Below are 18,209 nucleotides of genomic sequence, written 5' to 3'. Positions count from 1 at the left end.
GGCAGAAAGGTATGTGCTTAGTGGTGATTGTGCGCCGTGGCCTCCCCTCATTCTCCGAGGCCGAACACACACAGAGCGACCTTGTGTGGAGCAGAGGGCTGGGCAGACACGCTGAAGTCAGCTCACGCCATGCAGTGTACTGTAGGCACAAGAAGAAATGATCCTTCTGGATTACACACACACAAATTTGCACTTCTACCATGGTTTTCTGCATCATTATCATTTAAAAAAACTAAAATATGGCATGGTTTCTTTTTTTTTTACAATTGATTCTCAAAATCCTTCTCTTTAAGTTGGTCTGTAGGGCTGCCTAGGACTACTGTAGAGTTCTTATAGGAGCACTCGTAAATCCACCCAGTTCCATAAACTTGTCAGTGGGTTCATTACAATAATTGCTTTAATTTTCTGTTGATGATTTAATGATAAAGCAACAGAAAAAGAGAGGAAATAAAACAGAGTGAAAGGAGTTTTCAGAGGAGATGCCGTGCCACGTTTCCTGTAGAGCGCCTGTCACCTCTCAGCTGACATAACACTTTGTTTAACTGTTGGCGTAGCCCGAAGTGTTGTGAGCCACAGCACGGACACACGGCCTCACCCTCCGGACACACACTAATATGCGCAAGAACACACACGTTTACACTAATGAGTAAATTTGATAATTACAATACACTTGAACACACACATATATAAATAGGCTACACAAAGTCTACACATCTAAATCAAACAGAGTGTATTTGCACTGAGCAGTCTCCGTTTGATTAGGACAGGATGTACTCTTAAAGTTAACGGACTGTACTGCTGCCACGCCGCTTCTTGTGGTCGACAGTGTGCAACAGACTGCCATGCGGCTCGCTGTTTTTCCCCTTCTTGACCGTGCCACAGTCATAAAAAGACAGCCAGCCTTTAGTCCTCTGTCCCTTAAGTCCCTCCACAAGCCCCATTAAAAGGCAGACAGAGCTAAAAATGCCCTCTCACCAGGCCCCTACTGGCAAAGCAGTGTATTCAGAGGAAGTCTTTAGTCAAAATACACAAGGTAATAAAAATGGAAGCAGCACACTGTGGATATGTGTGTACATGCAAATGATTGTGTCTAATTCTCTGTTGTAACGAGAACAACAAGCTGGCACAACACAGATCACGTCACCATAGTTAAGCTTTGATCAAGTCAAGTATCCCTCTGTCCTATTGGGATGTCTAATTAAATTAACTCCCACCAAAATCCATCAAACCCCCAAAGACATCCCTGAATTGAGGTCATCACAAATACCAGACTGGGCAGACACTGATCCTTCAATGTATAGCGGGTAGTCATGGCGACAGAAATTTCCCAAAACAAAAAGATGAGTTGATTACCTGTGCCCAGAAACATGTAAACAATACAACCGGATCAATACAAAATATATTTCACTGTCAGAAGAGTGTGAATACCTATCGTCAAGGGAACACCTCTGTTTTATCTCTTCTGACGCAGATTCCCTATTTTGGATATTTTCTGGGAATTTTCCAATCTATAATCTACTCATCTTTCATTTATTTCATCACTCTCCACATTCGCAAATCGGTTGATTTAAGAGGGATACATAAAACACTCATTTGTGTGTATGATTCAGTGTCATTATCTGCATTAGATTTTGGCATCAGGTATAAAACCTTGACTGGAAAATACTTGATAAAAAATACAATTATCCCTGTGCCACCCCCACACAACTCTAATGTGAAAACAGTCACAGAGGATATTACGCTTTAAGCTTGTTGATACTTAAATTCTACTGAATGTATCATTTAGAAGGAGAAATGGCTTACAGTCAGGATGCCAGCAGCAGAGGGAAACTCAAAACTTTTCTGTTGGATGGAAATGTATGATTTTTATCAGGTATTAATGGAAAACTGACATTTCCTGGGCATTGCGGTTCTTTGAAAAAACAAGACTGTAGGCGGATTTTAGTCATAGATAAACTTGGGTAAATGAGTTTATAATTACCAAATTATAGGTGTATACCATTGCACCTGGTATTTAGACATTGGAGAAGATGCTATCAATGTCGGCTAATCTCTTCTGTTGAGTAATTTATTTATGATTCCCATAGATTACACTGTTGCTTGTTATAAAAGTGGTGAAACGGTATTTGTACAGCAAAGTTTATTTAATAGGTTTTGCAAGGTCATCAAATTACAGAAATAATAACATTGTAAATTAGCTCCTAAACGGAAATCCACTGTTTTACAAGGGCTAAAGATCCGGGTCATTTAATACAGTCATTTTCTGTCAGATGTATACAGAAAGGTTAAGGAAACACACTGTTACGGATCTGTTTTAAAAGATGAATGTCATCTGAACAGTTTCAAGTTGTGGATGTGTGAAGGGGGTAAAAAGGGGAGGGGGATCTTTTTTTGCCACTGTGAAGACGGCGGCATTCTTTGGGGGGGCAATAATCCCCGGCATATATGCCAGTGCTGACAAAGATATGGGGTGTGTATGTGTGTTTGCTTGGAAGGGGAGTGGGGGGGGGGGGGGGGGGTGGGGGGTGTCACTGATCCCTCAGAAGGCTAAATTTACCCATGAGTGATGGGGGCAGGTGGATTCAGCTGGGACAGTGGGGTAGGGGTGGTGGTGGGGTGGTTGGGCAGCACCGGACCTGGTTTCAGTTCAGACGGAGATCGTTGGAAACACACAACCCAAATCGGGGTTTCTATTCAAAGCCAGCTGGTCTGGCTTTATCACATGCAGGACATTTATTTTAAGCCATTTGTTGGTATATTTTTTTATTTCTTTGGTCAACTATCTCTTTAGTTTTCCTTTCTTTTTTAAAACTTTTGAACTTTTGAGTTGAGCTGGGCCTTAGCTGGTGCTGCGGGGTGTAACTTCCTGGGGAAGCAGAGGAACGGCACGGGTGAGTTTTCACAGCACACTATTCCCTTCCTTTTCCCCTCTCCTCTGGATCTGATTCTGTTGGTGGAAAACCTGTCTCTGCCAAGATTTCAAACCATTCACAGTTGGGTCGTGACATGTTAAACAGATTAAGCCTTAATTTTGATATGTGAGCTGCTCAATTTCACAATCCTACACTGTTGCCTAATTGTTACATTATAGCCTTGCTGGATTTAGTGAATGCTGTCTTTGTCATGTGATCCAATAGGAAAAGAAACAGTGTGAACTAGGCAAAAAGATACTCTTAATTGTTATTTACTTAGACTTTTTCCTGCTCTTGACAACAAGCCCCCAGAGAAGCTCTAAATCTGCTGAAGGAGGAGTCAGGGCTCAGCTGTTGCCAATCACCTCCGTGGAGCACTTGGGGAATAGCCTATTAAGGCTCCTGTGTGTTTAAGTTTTAAAAGTCTACATTTTTATTTCTTTCATGCAAGACAAATGTTTTCAGGCGCTTAAGTGGAACTTTATATTGTGTTGTTTCCCTGCTTCTAATTCTTCACAGTCAGTTTATGTTACCGGTACTTTTAAGGGTAATTGCTTAGAACTCATTGCACAATCTGGAATTATCAGCGAGAGAAAAGAGCATAGCCTTAACATGCTGTTTGCTTTAGAAATGACTCATTCCCTCAAGGTAGCTACCTAAGTGGCTAAGACACACTTCAGTAGCAATATGTTTCTCACAGTTTGGAGTTTAAGTAAGACATATTGGGCAAACTTTTGAAACAAAGGAGTAAACTTTTTGTCATATTAAAAGAACAAAGAGGTGTTTATCCCTAACCGAATGGAGACATTAGAAAGGGGCTCTACTGTAGGGCACTTGTCCCAAAACAACCAAATGGAATTTCATACTAGAGCAAAGGCTTTGTTTGATTTTAATGAGTGGTGAAAGCCTCCGTTGGACATTTTCCTTCAACTTTTGATTCAACCATAGCTTTTGGATCAAATAAGAGAAGTCATATTGTTCCTGAATTTGATATCCTCGTATTTCAAGTACATTTTATTTCTGACTTGAGATACTGTACAATATGCTACTATTAACTATGGTAGCAATGGAAATAAAACCCTTAACAAGCTAAAATAGAGGAAATAAACATGTATACAAATGTATATCATACAAGTGGACATTCACTTGTGTCCCTTTTTTCATGAAGAGTTACTTGTCCTCTTGCTATTAACCCAAAGAGGCAGGACCTGAAAAACTTCGACCCAGTTTACAGGAACCGCTTAGTCTTCACATATTAGCTTTTCTGCCCCTGAATTCCACGGCTTTGATGGTCGGCCGAGTTGAGGAAACGCGTTGTTTTCCCTCTCTGTAGGGTGGCGAGCGCTCTTACGCAGTTGCCTCTCTGCCTTTGAAACTCTCCTCATCCTGTCACTTCACCTTCACACTCTGCTATTAGTTTCATTGTTACTGTTCTTTGTGCAGTATGAAAAGCAGAGCAGCGTTTGTTTATCTTCACTGAAATGTGAATAAAGATGAAATCAAATGTTATTCAAGGCCTTAACATGAATGGTGAAAATAGCTTAAATGTATTAAAGACATGAAGATTAGTGGTTACTTCCTGTTTAACTTTGAGTAAAATATATTTGTATTTGAGGTTTCCACTGGTGTTTTTGTGTAAATGAATAGGAATGTTAAGATACAGTGTAGGAGTAATTTGCTGTTTATTTATTCTGTAACAGTTGCTGACAGAAGCATAGCAGAAGTTAGGGCAAACGTTTCCATAGTTATTTAGTGGGCTGTACTGATCCAGATTCTCTTGAGTTACCTAAGTATTTAATAATAAAAGGTGTATTACATTTTGAAACAAATTATCAAGACGTATTACACATACAGTATGGAAGTAGTTTAAATTGGGATGGCATGAAAGTACAAGTTAGTTTCACTCTAATGTGTGACAGTAATGGCATAGTGACTTTCTCTTATTTTTCCTTTTCATTCTCCTCCATTGTCCCTATTATTTAATGTTGGAAGATTTCCAGCAGTAGTCCAACCTCCTGTATAAAAACTCTCTTTCCATCTACCCCCCTGAGCACTGTCGAGGCCAGAAAACAGTATGACGCTCTGCCGCCACTATGCAACGCCTGTGCGCCAGGGCCGCCTAAATCTACAAAACACGAGTGCTGGCGCGAGGCAGCTCCTTTGATCTGCAGCTAATCTCAGTTGCCTGCCTCCCCTCTGATCATGTCTGAATAAGAATGAGTTGGGGTGATCCTGCAGGCACAAAGAGCTTTAGACGCCGCTGCTCGTCTGCCGCGCTCCACCGTGTAACACGGGCCTGCGCCGATGGTCGCTAGGACGCGCTATCACACATCAGAGCTGGGAAACCCTCATTTAGACACACATTATATTCCGCTCCACTTTCTTTTCCTCACATTGAGATGCTATCAGCTGCTTGTAGAGAGTGTGGGAGAAGTTGCATAGCCATGCTGAGTGATCTTTAATTGTCAAGGGAATTGGCTGAGGTCAACAGCTGCAGGAGGGACTTCTGCTGTGTAATGGTTACTATGGGAGTTGGAAACAGTGATGACTGTAGGCTTTAATGCCGTATCTGTATGTATTACAGCACATTTGTTAGACTACTGTCAGTCCAACACATTTCCAGTAAAATGGTGATCATAAGATGACCTACACAGGTCTATACTCCAAATCATGATCTGAAATCACTGAGATCACACTACATTTAACATAGTCTGAAATTAAGATTTGGTTAAGGAAATATGGTGGTTTTATTTTAAAAACAACTATTTGTAAAGTTTGGAGAACTATCTGTTTGAATTCTAAAGGAAATGGTCAACAAACTGCTTTTTATTTTTGATTGATATAGAAAGAGAGGTGATATTGCTATTGTGGTCTATTAATTCTGGTCTTAAAATCTCAAATCGTGACAGCGCTTTGAGACACTTTTCTTGATCTATTTTATTTCTGCATTATTATATACGAGTTATGTTTCAGTCACAGCTTTTGCATCACTTCATGAAACACCAGAGGACACCCCTTTGGACAGAGATAAATACAATCTAACATTGGCATCTCCCCTTTATGGGCACAATTAGAGAAGGGCAGTGAGAACAATGTGAGAACTGTGCCTGTGTTGGAGCAGTTCAGAGCCTAAGTGTTCAACCATTCAAAAGGAGGAACAATTACACTCGAGCCTGGAGAACACACAGGATGAGGAGAGGGGAGTCAGGGATTGGTATAAAAAAGGAAGAACATTGAAATAACAGTAATTGAAATGTTTGCATAAGGAATAATTATAAGAAATTTGGAATTTCTGTTAAATTAAAATTAATCTGCTTAAATCTTTAGATGATTCTTCTAAATGAAAATGTTATTATGGTATCCCCTGAATAACAATAACATTGAGTAAAAATAAATACTGGTTAAACTTTGCATGGGGGATACCTGCAGTTAACCCGTGTGGTACACCAGATTGTTCTGTGCTGGGAAGGATGCAGAGCTCCCCTGCAGGCGGCACATTTAATTACACAGCAGCGTAATGTGGAGGTGCCCTGAATGCACCTTGACAGGCAAAATGTGCCCTTGATATGTAGCAGGTGGCACACGGATGGCACCTGTCACATATACATTTATGACATATATGATATTACAGCATTTTGATTTTAAAATCAGCAAGCAGTTTTGTCAGTTTAATCAAGCTAATTGATCAGCAGATTTTAAGCCAGTATAATCAAATAATAGGCAATATGTAGTCAACAGCTGCTTTTTCCTTTAACTATCAAAATGTTATTTGAAAATGTGTCTTGTGGGAATCATTAATTATCATTAATTACATTTAATTGATGGCATGTGTATTCGTTACATTTTGAAGATTAATATAAATCAAACAAATGTGAATTTTCTTAGTAGGCACCACTGTAAGTGTCAGTGTGTGTATCTACATATTCACATAGGCATGACAGTAGAACATGCAAGAAAAAGCAACAGGTCTGATCAACAGCGTGGCCAGCGGCGTCTCAGCAGTCAGGGCAGTCACAGGACCATGGGGCTTTTCCTATGATGTAACAGGAGCATCAGGCAGAACAAAGGGAGGGCTTGTTGTTCAGCTTGTGCCTCATCCATAATGCATACAAGGTGTACAGACAGAATACTGTTGGTTAAACACGACACATGCAAATCACCAGCGCAGTCTCTCGTTTGACTCCGCTCAGTAAGGGGTCCTTATGTGGCCATAAGAATTTCAGAGGCCTTCAGATTTGTTGTTATTGCATTGAGTCTGTTCTGTATGGTCAGATTCAACTGTTCTTAAACTAAACTATAAGGACAAGGAAATATATGAAATGGAACAGTGAATTTACTGGTGGCCAGACTCAGTTAATGGCCAAACCACACAGAAAAATGCTTATTGAAAATAAGGCACTGCATGGTTTCAGTGAAAAATGAGTCATACCATTATAAAACGGCAGCTAATGATAAGTAGACAGAACTCTTTTCCTTCGCTTTTTCTCTTAGTCCAAAGCAGTAACATTTAAAACTACCGAGGTGGCTTCTGGTTTATGAGATATGTGGGATCACTAAATATCCAGATCAGAAATGTATTAATTTCTGAGTGATTTAATTTAGATTGTTTAAAGTTATACAGATGAAAATAAATGACATGGCTCTGTTTAATAAGCTTTTATTCAAGACTTAATCATTTAAAGCAATTGAAAAGGTAACTTATTGGCATATAACATATCCATAAATACTTTATTTACATTAAAAAAAAACGTTTTAATTATATAATGGCTAAAATATATGGTTTGGACTAAGACATATACAGATAAACTGTTTTCAGTGGTATAATGATCAAGTTGATATTAAGGCAATCAAAGTTTAGAAAGGGAACTTCACCTTTATATTACTAAAGCTAATTTGACTGTACAAATAAATACTTCCCCAGAATCCTGAATTCCTTTGTTTTATATATTTTGCAATATCAGGACAAATGATTTCAGTTAATTAAAACAAGATTTTCTCACCTTTTCTCCCGTAATTATACTGTACAGTGGTAGAATTCCTGCAACTATAATTACTGATGATATTGCCCTCTGAGTTTCATTATAAACCTTATTAAGAAGGATCTCTGAAACTGGTGTAATATAACACTTTTGATGACTTACACATAGACCAAGCAGGGATCGGCAGGGAAATGTCTCACATCTCTCCTACAAAGTGTGAGATTATTTCTAAAGTAGCTCTGTTTTCCCTGAGAACAGAACCCAGATGTTCTGGCGGATCAAGTCCTGTACATTATGGATGTCATATGCTAACATATGTAAGATGGTGCCGATTAAATTCATATTTTATTAAACACTAATATGTTTGTGTCATAAATAAACCAGAAGGTGTTTCACAGTGCTGATATTACACATTCTATATGTTACTTTTGGAAATTACTCATTTATTTCCTTAGGTTTCCCCAGTGTTCACAACTTAATATAAAGAGCAAATTAATGAGGCATGACATTTTTAACGCCTTCAAATGCTCTTCCAGTCTGTTAATAATAATGTAATATAAAATAATTATATTTATTTATTTACAATATCACAATTTAATATCAGCACAATGTAATAAGACATCAGTCTTATAATGATTCAGGAAGACGCACGAATACACACACACACACACACACACACACGCACACGCACACGCACACACACACACACTGATCCATAGATCCCCAGCTGAGCCTGTGAGTTAAATTGGCCTGCAGGTCTATCTGTAACCCCCGAGAAACTTGGTCGTCACATCATGTCGCATCAAGTCGCATCAATCTAGTGTCAGAACACCAAATGTCTCTCAAATCCATTAGGGAACCAACACAGAAAGAATGACTGAAAGCAGTAAATACCAGATAGAAGATGGAAGCATCCCTCAGACATATCTGACACACAACAAGCAATCCATGTGTCTCGTAGTGCTTCTGTTATAGCTGGCTAATTCTCAGGAGCAGTGAGGCAGAGTGCTTGACAACATCATCTACTGTGACAGGCAGATTGTGTTTTCACGTGAGCGTGATCGACAACAGATTGCACTGAGCCCGGGCTGTTCCTGTTTGCCCTGGAAATGTGTTAGTGTTTATCTGTTGCTTGAGAGAGGCATTCCTTTCTTTCTCCTTCCGTAACAAAAAAAAACACATTTTCAGGCGAGCTTTTTTACATGTGTGTGTGTATGCGTATGACACACGCTGTGAAGTGACTGCCAGCAGAGGCTTAAGAAACAATCCAAGCAAGATCAATATCAGCAAACCGCACTTATGTGTTTGACTTAACATGCAGTCGCAGTTTCCCCTCTTCCCTTTTTATACACAGCTGATGCCAAACCTCACAATATTGCATTTACCCAAACGCCTTGTGTATACACAATGTGACATATTTGAAATGACATAATTGTTTTGGCAAACTGTTGATTTTTCTACATCAGGCTTTGATGAGACTCACACTTGAACACACACACACACACACACACACACACACACACACACACACACACACACACACACACACACACACACACACACACACACACACACACACACACACACACACACACACACACAAACAAACCAGTACACAAGTTTAGGTTTGCATGTTCTAAGAGTAGTAGTGAGTGACAATGGCTGATGAGTTGAACATGGAAAGTTTCAGACACAAATAAACTAATAATCTAGTCTGTTTTAATTAAACAGAAAATAATTTAGATTCACAAACACAAAAGCAGCAAATATTTCACGCACTATGCTTGCACACACTTATTGGTTACCTCACTCTAAATGTATTAAGTGTAAAAGGCATAATGTGACGTACTCTGAACAACATTATAAAATGTTACAATGATTTGGCTATAATGCTTTGAGTTTTTTTCTATCATATTCAAATGTAGCCAAAGACCCCCACTTGGTAGTTTCAAGAGCAAAATATACATAAGGTCTTCCCTACTTTGCATTAAATGTGTGAGAATAAAATGAGGCTGTAAGCATGCCTTCACCATAAGTTTATCCCTGTAGACAAGTCAGACAGCCATTTATGAATATGCATGAACCAAGTGTTTGCCTCGTTTAATGATTTTTTTTTTAACATTCATATATATTCAGTCTATTTCCCCCCATTTATTTCACTGTTCTTCATATGGACGTTAAACACACACACATACATACACACACATAGATGTTAACAAGGATCCTGCTCACTATGTGCAAGGTGCATGCAAACAATTACCATTTCACTGGCAGGTTCTCTCTCCCCTCCTCACACTTCCCTACTTCTCCTCACAGGTGCCAACCTAAGACAACCTCAAGCATTGTGAACACTGAAAGGACCTATCTAATGAACCGCTGACAGACAGCAAAGAAAGCTTCAGGACTGAGGGCTCGCGAGACGGCAAAAGAAGGAACATTGAACGTGGTATGTACAATTATCCAGGCACTCATAGGTGACATATTTAATGCAATTGTCGCATGTGCGCAACTGAGGATTTGTCTATTATAGTTGTCAAATCTGTATGTTTCACACGAGGCAATATGTGATGCCATTGATATCTGCCATGTTGCATTTATGAACCTACTGTGTCTAACATTCTACACCTTATTGATTATTATGGAGGTCTGGGGGCCAGAGGAAATGCTATTAAAGATTAAAGGGTCAGGTGATGTGAAGGTGGTATTCCAAGTCATCAGACACCAGCGGGTTCAGTTACAGGCTGTAATGTCCGCCCGTCACCAAAATTAGCTAGCTTGATTTATTTATTAACTGATTTCATGTCCTGCCATTTCCTACCCTGACTGACAGGGTGACTGGCTGCATACATGGCTTATGCTTCACAGGTGAACTTCAAAGGAAGGGAAAGATTAGGATGCTGCTTGGTGTCCACTTACACTTCACGCAGTCTAGTGAGAGGCATGTTCTGCAAAGCTATAAGCTTATAAGGGTAATATTTGTTGTTTGTCTGCATTTGGATACAAGTTCAGAAGTTGGGTTAACATTTACATTTTCTCGAGTGAGATAGGATGATTCAATATGTATACAATTATAGTGAGGATATCATTAAAAATCCAAACAAATATAGACATTTTTTTCAACATCTTGAATGTTTTGAGTGTGGAAATGGTCAGAAATCCTAACTCTATTTTAAACTTTGACCATCCAAAAAACCCTTCAAAGCTCTATGTAAATCAAAACCCAGTTGATTCTGTTTCTGAGGATGGGTTGATAAAAAAACTAAAGTGAGATCTGATTATGTATTTCAGTATAACAGGCTCCATTCAATACAACCTTTCTTTAAACTGATACTACACCCATATAATGCGAGTATAAAAGAAGCACAGTATTACAAGGCGTATCTGGGAAACATCTCTGTACAGACTGCCTGTCTGTGTCTTATCTGAAGTGGCAAACTTGCTGTTCTAATTGTTATCTTCACACTAATAGAGTGGATGTTTTGAAATCATTTGGTTGGATGGATAAAGGCTTGGTAATTCCCCCATGCTTACTGTCTGTGTCAGTGCTTATCTGGAGGAGATAGCTGGGTCCTGGAGAATGATTGGCGGCTCGCAGGAGGGGGAAAGTTTGTAAGTGACTGAGAAAGAAGGCAGCATTTATGTTCCTCAGGCGTGGAAGAAATCAGTTTAGAACTAAATGGTGGGATTATTTATGGTTTATTGGACAAAATAAATTAGTTGAATCTACTTTTAACAATATATTAGAGTCCTTAAAACAGGTGTTTACCTTCAAATAAGCTTGGAGTGGATAATTCATTTTGCAAACTGTTTCATGTTCTTTCTACCAGTTTCTTGATTAAAGAGACTTGCCTTTTCTGGGTTGTTCTTGTGTGGCATGCTTGAAACAAAAGGCCACAGCAAAAACATGAACTTTACCGGCTGGATTTAGCTTTCGAAGTCTGCTAAAGATGCTTAACGTGCCCTCCGTTGGATCATTAGTTTAAGCATTCCTCATGATCTTCCTCTAGTGGTCCTCTGAGCGCTTAATTGTGCGTCCACCCTATCGGGGCTGGCGCGATAATAAAGCAATAAGAGCAGAGGCTCGTTCATTAAAGTAGAGTTGGGAACATGTGAGCCCGCCCCCTTTCAGGAGTCAAAAAAAGAGGAAAGAAATCGATTATTTCTCTTCGCGCTGGGAGAGGAAAGGGTTTGGGGAAAAGACTCGACCAGGGTTTCTCGAAGGAACAGAACCAGCCATCACCATAAGGCTCCAGACGTCCAGCAGTACTCCACCTCCACCTCCACGGCTCTAACACCGCTCCACCAGGTCCATCTCCGCTCACCGGCACCTCGCGGAGAGAGAGCAGCCCTCAGCGCCTCCTGAGCAGACACTGCCCGATCAGAGAGAGGGGGGGGGAGAGAGAGAGCGAGAGAGAGAGAGGGAGAGAGAGGAGAGAGAGAGAGAGAGGGAGAGAGAGGGAGAGAGAGAGAGAGAGAGAGAGAGAGAGAGCAGTTGTCTCTGACATTATAGAGACTCCTACCACGTACTGTAGGTTACTTTTTTTTTCCTCCCGGCGACGTCCTCAGCTAAGTTGCGCTCCTGGATTTTAAGTGCGTCTTGGCGAAAGTCCGTCACCACCGAGCAGCAGCTTCAGCCTTCCTGTCAACCGGCCGGACCCAACAAGCGGCGGACCGCTTGAATCTTTCACTTCACCCGGACAAGATTTCACGCGAAATAAAGTAAGTACCGCGCTCACACTCACTCGCAAACATCAAGGAGACACGTTGCGTCATATGATCTGTATTTTTAATCTTCCCGAGCGAAACTTGAGGGTCTATTTTGATGCGCGCTTCCTCAACAACAAAGTACAGTAACTGCGTTTATTGATTTGTTGTGACCCTGATCGACTTATGCCGGTGACAACTCTGTCATATAAGTACAGGCTGACATCAAATAGCTGTTTATGATCTATTAGGAGAATTAAGGACTGTCTCGTTTTTTAGGTAGTGGTACTGTTTTGTCGACCTTATGTAGCTTTCGCATGTCCACATGCAGGCGCACAGCCACAGCTACTGAATACGCTGCCCTCCTTAATGTAGGATAAAACTATGTTAAACCCTACTGCGCTTTTGGTGGCATATTAAAAGTTACATTTTCACTTTAAAATGTAGTGTTTAATCAACCTGATGTTTTCAATTTTACAAAATAATATAATAAATAAAAAATAATCTTTAAAAAAAGAAAATTACATGCAGGTCAAATGTTTTTAATTGTCAGATAATTAGCTTAATTAAAGCAACAGTATGCAGTGTAACTCACTGTACTTATAATGGCCTTACTTTGTGAATATGCAAAAAAAAAATCATCAGTGGTTTAAACTACCAATCTGAGTAGCACTCATTATCAACGTTATCCTATTATTATGCATGGAAATCAGGATAACTTGCATAGCAAACTTTCTTAAAAATATTTAAAAATGACTGAATGATGTAAATATAAATCATTTCCAAAGTACAATACAGGAGAACACAGTTTTCCAGACTTATTTTAACGTTAGTTCACGCAGACAAGAGACACAGTAAACACTAACTGTAAATTAGTGTTTTATAAAAGGTTTGACACGTTCAGACTTAATTATCATTTCTTCTCTTTGAATTTCTGACTGACATTGTTTGAACTTGTTTTAATAAAGCGAGAATTGCATATTTTTACAGTTAAGTTATGTCTTGTGTGGCTCAATTGAACCTGTTGCAGTTAGAGTATTAATAATGACACCATAATTAACCTGTGGCAACTTTCACAGGTTGCAGCTTAAGATATCTAATTGGATTTATTTGTTTTATTCTTTAAGTATTTATATAAGGCCCACTGATGAAATGTGCACACATTTCTCCATCACACTTTATTATATTTTAGAATATGGTTGAACTGTGTGCATTAAACTTACGTTCATTAATACAAACATAAAAGTCATTATCTTTACCCATATGCTTCTGATTTTGTTATAAAGTTAAAGAGCAATTATTTTAACTGAAACAATACAATCTATTTTAACAGTTAAAGATGCTATGAATGTTGAGATATTGGCATTTTTGATCAAAATGCATAAAAGTTTCACTGCACATTTTTGGATTTAAAAAAATGGTTACATTTGAAATAGTCTGTTATTGAGATATTTGTAATGCAAAGTACATTTTTAAAGTGATAAAGTGTTGCTGCCTACTACAGTTTATCAACCTAATTTGTGGCTTTGTGAAAAGCGTACTGCATTCTCTCAGTCACTTAATGCGTTATTGCGTTTCACAGTTAGTATTTAAAAATAAATATGCAGCCTACATGACTTATATGCAACCTTTGAGGTGCATTTTATTTTAATAAGATATAGTCTCCTGTGTATTGTCCCATCACTTTTTTTTTAATCATCTTTATTACTGTTTTATATGAGTTGTTTACTCTTGAAAAATATGTAAAACTGTATATAGATTTTACACATGGCCTTCCCTCTTCTGCCCATCGTCAATGAAGTTGTTCTGTGTGGCCTGTCTGGCCTGTTGCTCTCTTGGGATTTAGCGTTAGGTTAATCCGCTCAGAGGAAGGTGAGCGCTCACATGTGGACCCACGATTACACACAGAGGACTCTGTCAGCCAAGCTCTGTAATCTCAGAGACCCTGTACAAACACACACACACACACACACACACGCACACACACACACACACACACACACACACACACACACACACACACACACACACACACACACACGCACGTATGCAGTAGCACAGAAACTCACACAAATGCCTAAGCAAAAGCATGGTCTTCCTCCTTTCTCTGTCTTTTTATTACACACACACATGCACACACCGACACCCACACTATCTGGCCTGCGCAGCTTTTGTTTCTCTTATTCTCTTGATACCTCTCCCTCTTCACAAATCATTTGAGATTTTGGGCGCTGATTCACAAAACCAACATTGACAACAAACTCTTACCCCTTCACACAGAGAGGGATTAGAAGGTCACGTGTCCCTGTGATTGGCCAGGGCATTGAGCCGATTGTCAGGGCACTTTGCTGTACACCAGGGGCTCAGCAGAGCTTTAGTTAAGTGAAGGGAAGGAACACATTGTGTGCCATGCTCAGGGTTTGGACATGTGTTTTAAACATTGCCAAACTAAATCTGCATCGGGTGGACTGTTGTTTATATCTTAAATCATACATATCTAATATATGAGCCATTAATGAGTTATGTAAAATCTGTGCTTTCAAGCCTGCCTCGTTTTTTTAAGGAAGTAAAGTATACCACTGTGCTGCCTGACAGCATTGGCATTTAATACTGTACAGAAGGCACTTTTCAAGATAACCTCCTTCAATGAAAACATTATTCTTAATGGAAACATCAGAAGCATTTATGTTTAAGCAAACAATTTAACTTTTGCTATGCTGTTGCTTTAACGTTTTTTTTTCACTAATGATTTCAAATATTTTGGAAGGGGTTAGCAGAGTTTACTCAGTTCAACATCAGTAAAACACTCATTTGCAGATTGCAGGTTGGCAAGATCTGCTGGTAGATATAGAAGTACTGTAATTGGACTTCATGCCCTTTGGCTCAAATGCGAAAGGTAATATAAGAGTCAATTGTAGGGAATCATATTTACCCCATATATAAGGAGCATATAATAACTTAAACTACCAAGAGACACCCCTGTAAATAATGCAGTATACTTTGCTTTACGTTCTTTCAAATAAATGTACCATGAAGCACCAACTACCCAGATTTCATAGAAAAAAAGATAACCTCTGGTTTTAGTGAATGCATCTCACACAAATAGTGTAGAAATGTTAAGCCATTTCATAAGAATCACTTTTTTACTGCCTGTTTATAAGCAGATGAAAATACTTTATTTTTATAATACCTTAAGGGCATGTTGTATTCTTACGTACTGCTCATGCAGGTGTTAGCTTTTGCTGCATGGAGGAAAAAGTCTCTTTCTGGTTTCCATACATTTTAATAGTACTAATGAAAAGTGTAGGACTCAAACACACCATGTGTACTACCATGTACTTATTTTAAACAGATCTCCCTGTCTTTGTCCTAACTGTTGTGTATGTTTATCAAAATGTTTCTTTGCCTTAAGAGAACTGTCTGTATAGCTTCATAAGAGCTGCAATTACTCATAGAACTTAGAAAAAAATTATTTAAAGTAAATAACAAAGTCCTTGAATGGTTTATGGTGGAGTGAATGCATATATTTGAATATGTCCTGGTTTTTGCATAATGATGCAAAGTCTTCTTCTGTCTCTATCTAGTAATTAGCGGTGACGTTCAGCAACTTTCTCTGTACGCTGTAAGTGGATGGGGGTGTATGGGGTTTGTTCACTGGGGTGTTAAAGATCACAGAGGAATATATCAGCCTTTGATGTTTAATTGTATTGTAAAACACACTTTAGAATATTTCTGCATAAAGTAGAGTTCTGACTGTGCTGTGCTTTGTGTTTGCTGTTTCTTTGTGTGTTTGTCTGTCAGTATGTGCTGTGTGTCTGGGAGGTGTGTGTGCGTGCGTGCATTCAAGTTTGTGTGTCGTCTCTGTCTGTTTGCGCGTCGAAATGTTTGTGCTTTTGCGTTTTTTTGTCTGAGTTTTGTGGGGTTGTTGCTGGTGTTTATTCAAATGGGAATGCGTGTGTTTCTTTTCTTCCTTTATTCTCACACTGAAGAGGGTAGGATTTGATGTTTTGGATGATGGAGCAGTCTGGAAAACAGTGTCAGTGTGAGGGCTGAAAAGGCAAACTGAGAAGACAGATGCGAGAGAGACAGAGAAAGACACCCACAGAGAGAAAACGCAGTTAGAAATGTATTTGGGCTCAAGAGCAGAATGACAATATATTTGGCCTCCACTCAGGTATTCTTCATTAAAAAGTGATGCCTTCGTGATGTCATTTTTAACAAAGCGATCTAGATGAACAGGATGTCCTGCCTTCTTCTTCCTGTTTCCTGTTTCCTGCCCGGCCTGTTGGCCATTATGGCTGCAGCTGCCTGCTGGGTGGTCTTTGCTCAGTAGTGCTGACCACACAATCATATCGTCAGCTGCAGCCCACCTAAAGAGACACCCAAAACACCTCACCATACTTGAGGCCTGTTCCCTGAAATATTTGGACAGGGAGAAAGTCCTGGGAGGCAAGAAGGCAGACGTTATAAAGACAGCAGAGGACTGAATGATAAGACAAAGAGAAACATTTAGAGTAGGACTGAGGTTGGATTTCTTTGTCTAAACAGTGGATATCAGAATGAATGCCTCAGCATCTAAGCATGAAGCTTAACATAAGAGTTACATTAACATGTTTATAAATGAGTTCATTAACTTCCCCAGCAGACACTTACTTTAGCTGCCTTCCTCTGAGAATTTTCATCTTTATTCAGTAGCAGTGTAACTGACAGAATCCTAGCAGCCTAGTCTGTAATGCCCCTTACAGTGTATATCTGTAATAGCTGCTCTAAACATGTTTTGCGGTAAATCCAGAATTAACTGGGAATCCTTTTTTAGTGAGTTCTAGAGGTTATTTTGTGGGAGAGGTGTTTGCTGTCCATGTCCATAAATCTGGCGACAGAAGACATGTTCCATCATAAAACACAGTGCCTGACCTGTGAATGGTGTGGGGCAACTTCTTACCCCTAATATATTTTCAGAGAGAGAGCCTTCACCATCTCCCTTTAGTGTGGCACACATTTGGATTAGACCCAATGCCAAGAAAAAGAAAAGAGGTGTGGAGACGGGGAGAGAGTGAGAAAAAAATGTAGAAATGTTTTCCAGTGGCTGTAATTTATCTTTGTCACGACTGCAACATAGCCGAGTCATTCTGCAACATAGTCCAGTGAGACGCACAGAGGTAGCTCTGTGCCTTGGTCTCACATAAGCTCACATCCATCTGAAACCCCTGTTCACTCGGCTGCCACAATCTGCGCCGCTGCCGCCACTGCTCCCAATCCACGCTGCTGCCGAGCTTCACATGGTTATTGCATATTTTTTGCAGGTCTTGTTTTAACACCAGATTCAGAGGAATAAGAACCTGCATTTTACCCAGTCAGGCTTTTGTGTGAGGTTGCTGTTGTAAAGAAAGAGTCTCACACTAAATTGCCACTAATAGGCGGCACGATTGATACATCTTTCTCCTTTTTCTCTCTATGATAGAATATAACGGTTTTAAATGTGATGCTTATTTTTCACTTTTTTAGTCTCAGATATCAGGGCAAAGTCTGTAAGATCAGGAGGCTTGCTGCTAAACTCCGAGGGGAGCATGCTGTTGAAAATGCTGTTAACACCGTCTAAGTTGAGAAAAAGCTA

At 39.5% G+C, this 18,209-nt stretch overlaps 1 protein-coding gene across 4 annotated transcripts in view; it reads left to right on the top strand.

Annotated features, from left to right (window-relative positions):
- Positions 1–2,658: 2,658 nt before the first annotated feature.
- The window catches only part of mef2cb (myocyte enhancer factor 2cb), a 72,326-nt gene continuing 56,775 nt past the window's right edge, over positions 2,659–18,209 (top strand). The window contains exons 1-2 of one of the 4 annotated variants that reach the window (XM_034118253.1): positions 2,659–2,891; positions 10,208–10,337. The gene's annotated coding sequence lies outside the window, so the exon portion shown is untranslated. Of the gene's footprint in view, positions 2,892–10,207; positions 10,338–12,326; positions 12,611–18,209 lie in introns of those variants that run through there. The other 3 variants (XM_034118255.1, XM_034118254.1, XM_034118252.1) reach the window with 3 other exon arrangements.

The sequence above is a fragment of the Trematomus bernacchii genome, unplaced genomic scaffold (assembly GCF_902827165.1).
Source record: "Trematomus bernacchii unplaced genomic scaffold, fTreBer1.1, whole genome shotgun sequence".
Classification (NCBI taxonomy): domain Eukaryota; kingdom Metazoa; phylum Chordata; class Actinopteri; order Perciformes; family Nototheniidae; genus Trematomus; species Trematomus bernacchii.
The sequence above is the reverse complement of the archived record's forward strand: the minus strand, read 5'-3'. Positions and strand labels throughout refer to the sequence as shown.